The 8,137-nt window shown below is 44.6% G+C and overlaps 1 non-coding gene across 1 annotated transcript; it reads left to right on the top strand.

Moving 5' to 3' along the window:
* The first annotated feature begins 5,711 nt into the window (after positions 1-5,711).
* Positions 5,712-5,784, top strand: TRNAE-CUC (transfer RNA glutamic acid (anticodon CUC)). Its single transcript has one exon. It is a non-coding gene; the product is annotated as a tRNA-Glu (tRNA).
* Positions 5,785-8,137: the final 2,353 nt, after the last annotated feature.

Below are 8,137 nucleotides of genomic sequence, written 5' to 3'. Positions count from 1 at the left end.
TTCGGCTCAGGTCATGATCTCACAGTCTGTGAGTTCAAGCCCTGCGTTGGGCTCTGTGCTGACAGCTCAGCACCTGGATCCTGTTTCAGATTCTGTGTCTCCCTCTCTCTGACCCTCCCCCGTTCATGCTCTGTCTCTCTTTGTCTCAAAAATAAATAAATGTTAAAAAAAAATTTTTTTAAAGAAGTGAGGCTACAAAGTGCTATTCAAGAATAAATAATGGAATGGCCTAGTAAGTCTCTCACACACGCTTAATATTTTGTGCATGATTACAGGAGCACAGAAACAAGCATGGAAGGAACATCCAGTCTGTTAACATTGTTTTTGAGGGGTAGGATAAGGGAAAATTAGGAGGAGGGGGTTAAAAGCTTAATAACTGAACAGAAAATAATATGGCATAACGATTACATCACTTAACCTATTGTTGTGTAACAAATGATGCCAAAGATATTCTCAGCTTAGGACAACAAAAATTTATTATTTCACAGTTTCTTCAGGCCACGAATCTGGGCAGAGCTGGGTCATCTGGCTCACAAGGTCTCATACCAGACTGTGCTTAAGATGTCATCCGGGGCTGCGATCTCACTCGAAGGCTTGACTGGGAAATGGTGCACTTCAAAGCTCGCTTGCAAGGTTGTTGACAGGATCCAGTTCCTGTGGGCCGTTGCTGTTGCTATTTGGTTCCTTGCTACATGGGCCTCCCCACAGGGCAGATTAGGACACAGCAGCTGGCTTCCCACAGAGGCAAGCAAGAGAGCAGCAGAGAGCAAGCAAGACAGAAGCCAGTCTTTTTGTAACCCAACCATGGAGATGGACATCTCATCACTTTTGCCAAGTTCTATTCCCTCAGAGCAAGCCGCTAAGGTCTAGCCCACAGTCAAGAGGAGGGGACAACACAAAGGCATGGTCACTCTAAAGGTGTAAACACTGAAGCTGCCCAAGGAGAAGGAAAAGAAAAGAAAGACACAGGTAAGAATGGCTGAGGGTCAGAGAGAGCAGGCCTGGCCCTGGTAAGGGGTTGACCTTATTGTGAAAAGTAACTGTCAGTTTCAGGCAATGACATGGTCAGCTTTGTGCTTTAAATAGCTCAGTCTTCTGAAGCAGGCGACATTAGAGACCTGAAGAAAACTATAAGAGAAATACTAAAAGAGTAAAGTGTCATTGCCTCTGGGCTTACAGGGAGTTGGAACAGAAGATTGTTGTTTTTCATGACGAGCCTATCCACATATACCATTAGTATTTTCTAACCCATATATTCATATTACTTTTATTTAAAAGAATCTTTACTTTAAAAAAAAATAGAAAGATGGGGCACCTGGGTGGCTCAGTCAGTTTCGCATCTGACTCTTGATCTCGGCTCAGGTCATGATCTCACAGTTCGTGGGATCGAGCCCCACATCGGGCTCTGTGCTGACAGTGCAGAGCCTGCTTGGGATTCTTTATCTCCCTCTCTCTCTGACCCTCCCCCACTTATGATCTCACTCTCCTCTCTCTCTCTCTCTCTCTCTCTCTCTCTCTTTCTCTCTCTCTCTCTCTCAAAAATAAATATTAAAAAAAAACAAAGAATGTAAACAAGCCACAGAAAAGAAATTCAGTCAGCAATCATGTAGTGTAAATGCTACAGCAGATGCAGCAGTCGATCCTGTTGGGGGAAGGGGGAGCTATTTGTCACTCCCATGGCTTCCTTCTGGCTCCTCTCCACCCCCTCCCTCCTTCCCAGGAGTGAGTCCAGTGGTTGGGAATTTAAAAGGATAGCACAACCCTTTCCCCTCTCCTCCCCCTTGGGTATGAGGCTGCCCACAGAGGGCTTGTGTTCCCCGATGGCTCTCAGGCAAGGGCTAGAGATCCAGCAGGCCCCATGCTGGGTGCTAGGGACCTGTTTCAAAATCACAATCCCTGTCCTAAGAGAACTAACAATTTAGAAGAGGAGACAGAGAGGAGGCATCTAGCCCAGTCTAGGAGAGGTCAAAGAAGTCTTCCTGGACAAGGTGACCTCAACTATAAGTAGGGATTCTTTCAAAGAGGTAAATGAAGACAGAGGAACCGGCATGATGCTTGGGGCAACGGCAAGTAACCATAAAGGGCAGGGCAGGGAGACAGCAAGAAAAATGCCAGGGCCAAGTAGTGAATAACCTCTTGTGCCAGACTAAGGAGCTTGGGCTTTGGGGCAGGGGGGTGGGTTGTGGATGGGCAGAGGGCAAGGGCAAAGAGCCCGTGAAGGACAGTAACAGAAAGTGACATGGCCATGTTTTTACTTTGAGTAATCACTGCAGGGCAGCAAATTCATGGGACGGCCTGAGCCGCAGATGATCTGAATTTCTCAGCAACACAACATCTCCCCAATCGGCCACCACTATGCTTTCCTCCATCTTGGCCGGGTGAAACAGATACCCTTCTTCCCAGTGAAAACTCTCTCTCTCTCTCTCTCTCCCCACTGCTGCCTGGCTCGAACCTCCCCAAACTGCAGCCCAGGAATTTCGCATGGCCGGATTTTGATCTAATAGCAGCTTTGCTCTGTCAACAGTTTCGGCCAAAACTCCTCCACCTCTGCTGGCAATTTAGAGATAGCATTTGTGACATGGTCTGTGGATAAAGGATGTTGCTGCTCTGGGAAAATTTGTCTCCTGCCAGGAGGAGAAAAAAGAGCACTGAAATACTGCCAAAAGATGCCATCCACCAGGGAAGGTCAAACATCCCTCAACAGTTAGTTCTCTTTATTTTTGTTTTTAAGTCTTGTCTTTTTCCGTCTTTTTCCATCAGCATCAGCTTTTTCCCTCGAGTCCTTTGGGGGAAGGTTAAATGATGCTTCTTGGAAATAGTACGTACTTTCCCAAAATTACACAGTCTTGTCGCCTGGAGGAAAAGGGTACAATGAAGACAGAGGGATGCCCTCAGAGCAGAGCATCCAACAGAGAAGAGTCCTGGGACCTGTCCAAGGACTCCCTTCATTTTCCTTGAATTCCCATGGCTGAGCATAGCAAAACCTGCCTGGTACATAGTTGATATTTAATAACTGTTCTAGCGGGATGCCTGGTTGGCTCAGTCAGTTAAGCGTCCGACTTCGGCTCAGGTCATGATCTCGCCGGTCAGTGAGTTCAAGCCCCACGTCCGGTTCTATGCTGATAGCTCAGAGCCTGGAGCCTGCTTCGGATTCTGTGTCTCCCTCTCTCTCTGACCTTCCCCCACTCACGCTCTGTCTCTATCTCTCAAAAGTGAATAAACGTTTAAAAATTTAGAAAATAAATAAAAGAAGAAATGTTCTAGGGATGAATGAAACTCTCGTGTAGAACATTAAGTCTGCAGTATAAACAGATATCCTGGCAGAAAACCACATTCCATACCCCCGACTTCACTTTCTTGGGGTAGCACTAAAGAGACAGAAGATGTTGGGGCACCTGGGTGGCTCAGTCAGTTGAGCATCCGACTTCAGCTCAGGCCATGATCTCATGGTTCATGGGATCGAGCCCCATGTCAGGCTCTGTGCTGGCAGCGCAGAGCCTGATTTGGATCCTCTGTCCCGCTCTCTGCCCCTCCCCTGCTCGCACTCTCTCAAAAATAAACATTTAAAAAAGAGAGAGAGAGAGACAGAAGATGTTAAGGGAGAACATCCAGAGGATGCCCTGAGACCTGAGACTCCGTACCACTGTAGGAAGACTTTTCCTTCTCAGGAAGACAGACGGACGAGTGGAATCAGGGCCACGATCGCTAAGAAAGGCAGCTGCTGTCCCTGCCGCCTGAGGCTGTATCTCTGCCCTGAGAATGGAAAACACAGAACCCCTACGATTTCTGCTAGAAGCGTCTCAAAAAAATCCACTTGCTTGCCCTTGCCACACAGAGGTCTGCTGAAGAATCAAGCTTTGTGCTGTGCTTGGTTCAGACCTGTCAGAAGAAACTTAGTGTTTTGTTTTGTTTTTTACAGGAGACGTGAACCATTTTCTGTTGAACATGAAACTGCACAGCCTACAGTGGAGGGTTAATTAACATGATCCTGGAGATTTTGTGTCTGCAGGTGGGTGGGTTAAGCATGAGGGTTGGTGAGGTTATTTGCAGCTTAGGGGAACAAAACCAAAGGCTGATAACAAATGCCCTCTTTAACTCAAAAACATCAATACAATGGCTCGTAGTGAATACATCTTACAAGCTGTGTAATCATCACAAGCCTTATGGTAAAAGGTTACATTCTTAGGAGAGTAAAGAAAACCCTTGTGGTTAAAATGTTAAATCTCTCAGAGAACCTCTTATCCCTTCTCCGTAAACATTACAGAGAAGTGCTGTCATGATAATGACACACAGCGGATGGCTAGATTTGAAATTTATTTTGTTAATGTTTATTTATTTATTTTTGAAATGGGTTGGGGAGGGAGAGGTAGAGAGAGGGAGAAAGAGAGAATCCCAAGCAGAGCCCGATGTGGGGGCTTGATCTCATGAACTGACAGATCATGACCCCAGCCAAAATCAATAGTCAGAGGCTTAACTGACTGAGCCACCCAGGCACTCCTAGATTTAATCTTTATTGTTGTAAGTTTATTTATTCATTTTGAAAGAGAGAGAGTACAAGCTGGGAGTGGCAGAGAGAGACAGGAGAGAGCGAATCCCAAGCAGGCTTGGTGCAGGGCTTAAACTATTGAACCATGAGATCATGACCTGAGCCGAAATCAAGAGTCAGATGCTTAACCAACTGAGAATTGAACTACTTTTTTTTTTTCATGTTTATTTATTTTTGAGAGAGAGCAAGCAAGCAGGGGAGGGGCAGAGAGAGAGGGAGAGAGAGGATCCGAAGCATGCTCTGCACTGTCAGTGGAGAGTCTGATGCAGGGCTTGAATTCTCAGACTGTGAGATCATGACCTGAGCTGAAGTCCGATGCTTAACTGACTGACCCACTCAGGTGCTCCTAGATTTGAACTTTAAATGAGACCTTTGCCCCACCTAAGCTTCCGTGGATGAGCCTGAGATTACTGGAGTGTGAAATTTCTCCAACCTTCTCTTCCTTAGCTTTCTCCAAAGGACAACTTCAATGGAGCATTTAAAATTACAATTTATGGGCGCCTGGGTAGCTTAGTCAATTAAACATCTGACTCTGGCTCAAGTCATGATCTCATGGTTAGTGGGTTCAAGCCCCACAACAGGCTCTGCGCTGACAGCTCGAAGCCTGGAGCCTGCTTCAGATTCTGTGTCTCCTTCTCTCTCTCTGCCCCTCCCCCACTCGTACTCTATCTCTTTCTCAAAAATAAACAAACATTGAAAAAATTAAAAAATAAAAAAAATTGTACTTTAAAATTATCTGAGATCCGTCAAAAAAATTTAAGACACTATCTGATTTCTATGTGCACCTATAAATAAATTGGCAAGAAACTCATCTATTTATCAATGTATGTGTCTCCCGAATAAATATGATGGGATATCACCAGCATCCTGCAATTTCTCCCAATAAAAGAGATCAGAACGCACACACACACACACACACACACACACACACTGCTGAAACAGGTGACTACCTGTTCCTAGCCACGGGCCCACCCCATGGCCAAGCAAGCCTGGTGGCCAGAACTCTTCAGATGATTGAAGACTCCCTCTAGAACCTACACATCCCTTGACTTCATATTTAAGGTGGAATAAAGGGATGTGAAATCTTTTGCTTGCTTTCTCTTGGTATCCTGCCTTCCCCACCCTACCATCATCAGGAGAATCAAAGTGAAGATGCTCCCGGGGTGCCTGGCTAGCTCAGGTGGTAGAGCATGAGACTCTCGATCTCATGGTTGTGAGTTCAAGCCCCATGTTGGGTACAGAGAGTACCTAAAAATAAAATTTTGGGGCACCTGAGTGGCTCAGTCAATTAAGTGTCAGACTTCAGTTCAGGTCATGATCTCATGGTTTGTGAGTTTGAGCCCCGCATCGGGCTCTCTGCTGTCAGCACAGAGCCCGCTTTAGATCCTCTGTTCCCCTCTCTCAGTCTCTCTCTCTCTCTCTGTCTCAAAAATGAATAAGCATTTTATTTTAAAAAAAAATTTTCTCATGTTTGTTTATATTTGCAAGAGAGAGAGTGCGAGCGGGGGAGGGGCAGAGAGATGGAGAAAGAATCTGAAGCAGGCTTCAGGCTCCGAGCTGTGAGCTGTCAGCACAGAACTATGAGCAGTGAGATCATGACCTGAGCTGAAGTCAGACGCTCAACCGACTGAATAAAATTTTTTAAACAGGCACCCCCGAATAAAATTTTTTAAACAGATTATAAATAAATAGATAGATAGGTAAGTAAATAAATAAATAAAATAAAATCTCATTAAAAAAAAAAAACCAGCAGCTCTTTAATGTTGGCTGGCCCTAAACAATGGTAAGTCCTATCCTCTATTTCAGAAATAGGCTGACTCAGATGAGCTACTATGGCAGAGCAAAGTTCAACTCTAGGTTTATGATACAACAAAGTTCATTATTAAAATAGAATTGTTGTTTGAAACCACTAAGTTCAAAGACAGTTGAGTAAACTTTGTGAACTTTAATGCACTATTCAAAATAAGTTCATTTTCTTAAAACTTTGAGACCATGAATGAGTTAGACCAAACTTTTCAAAAAAGTTTTCATTATGTCAAGAAGATTATGTAAAATATTTACTGAAATATTACACCCAGAAAATTGCACAAACCAAAGTGTACATCTTGATGAATTTTCTTTTTTTTTTTATTTTTTAAATGTTTTATTTATTTTTGAGAGAGAGAGAGAGAGACAGAGTATGAGTGGAAGAGGGGCAGAGAGAGAGGGAAACACAGAATCTGAAGCAGGCTCCAGGCTCTGAGCTATCAGCACAGAGCCTGACACGGGGCTCGAACTCACAAACTGCAAGATCATGACCTGAGCCGAAGTCGGATGCTTAACCTGCTGAGCCACCCAGCTGCCCCTTGATGAATTTTCATCAAATGAACATACCCAGAGCAAGAAGAAGAATGTCACTAGCCCCCAAAATCCTTCTTGAATCTGCTTCTGGTAACAACCTCCCAAGGACAACTGCCATCCTGACCTCTAACACTGTAGATTAGTTTCATCTGCCCTTGAACTTTGTGCAGATGGAATTACAAAATATTTATTCCTTTTTATGTTCGCTTTCCTTACTGATGAGTATATTTATAAAATACATCCCTGCGGTTTGCATTTAGCTGTACATACTTTTATGGCTGTTTAGTAGTCCATTGGGTGAATATACAACTGATCCAGCCCACTTACTATAGACGGCCATTTGAGTTGTTTCCATCATCATGGAATAGCGCCACTACAAACATTCTTGGGGAAATACATATGCATTCCTGTGGGTCTATACCCAGGAGTGAAAGTACTGGGTCTCCATTCAATGTATGTATTAGTTTCGGGGCGCCTGGGTGGCGCAGTTGGTTAAGCGTCCGACTTCAGCCAGGTCACGATCTCGCGGTCCGGGAGTTCAAGCCCCGCATCAGGCTCTGGGCTGGTGGCTCAGAGCCTGGAGCCTGTTTCTGATTCTGTGTCTCCCTCTCTCTCTGCTCCTCCCCCGTTCATGCTCTGTCTCTCTCTGTCCCAATAATAAATAAACGTTGAAAAAAAAATTAAAAAAAAAAAACAATGTATGTATTAGTTTCAACATGTTTAAATTCACCAATTCAAAATGCTTCAAAATGAAGCATTTTGCAGTTGCCTTATTTTTACACTCTAGCCTGCTATTCCTACTTACTCCACAGCGTGGAACCAGGGCTGTCCCGAAGGACCCAAGGGAGCCCTGAAATAAATGGATTAGGCTGTGCCTATTTACTCAGGCAATCTCAAGCTAGACAAATGTCTCTGCCTGGAAGCTCACCCCGTCACACAGAGATACATGGCCATACTCCCCCAAACATTTTACATACCTTCCAGGACCTCTTTTTTTTTTTTTTTAATGTTTATTTATTTTTGAGAGAGACAGAGCATAAGCAGGGGAGGGGCAGAGAGAGACAGAGACACAGAATCCAAAGCGGGCTCCAGGCTCTGAGCTGTCAGCACAGAGCCTGACGCGGGGCTCAAAATCACGAGCTGTGAGATCACGACCTGAGCCAAAGTCAGACACTCAACCGACTGAGCCACCTAGGCGCCCCTAAAAAGAATTCTTATCTCTTAGAGACAGATACTAAAGTATTTATAAGT

Source organism: Prionailurus viverrinus, chromosome C1, assembly GCF_022837055.1.
Source record: "Prionailurus viverrinus isolate Anna chromosome C1, UM_Priviv_1.0, whole genome shotgun sequence".
Lineage (NCBI taxonomy): Eukaryota > Metazoa > Chordata > Mammalia > Carnivora > Felidae > Prionailurus > Prionailurus viverrinus.
Note: the sequence above shows the minus strand (reverse complement) of the source record. Positions and strands in the feature narration are given on the sequence as shown.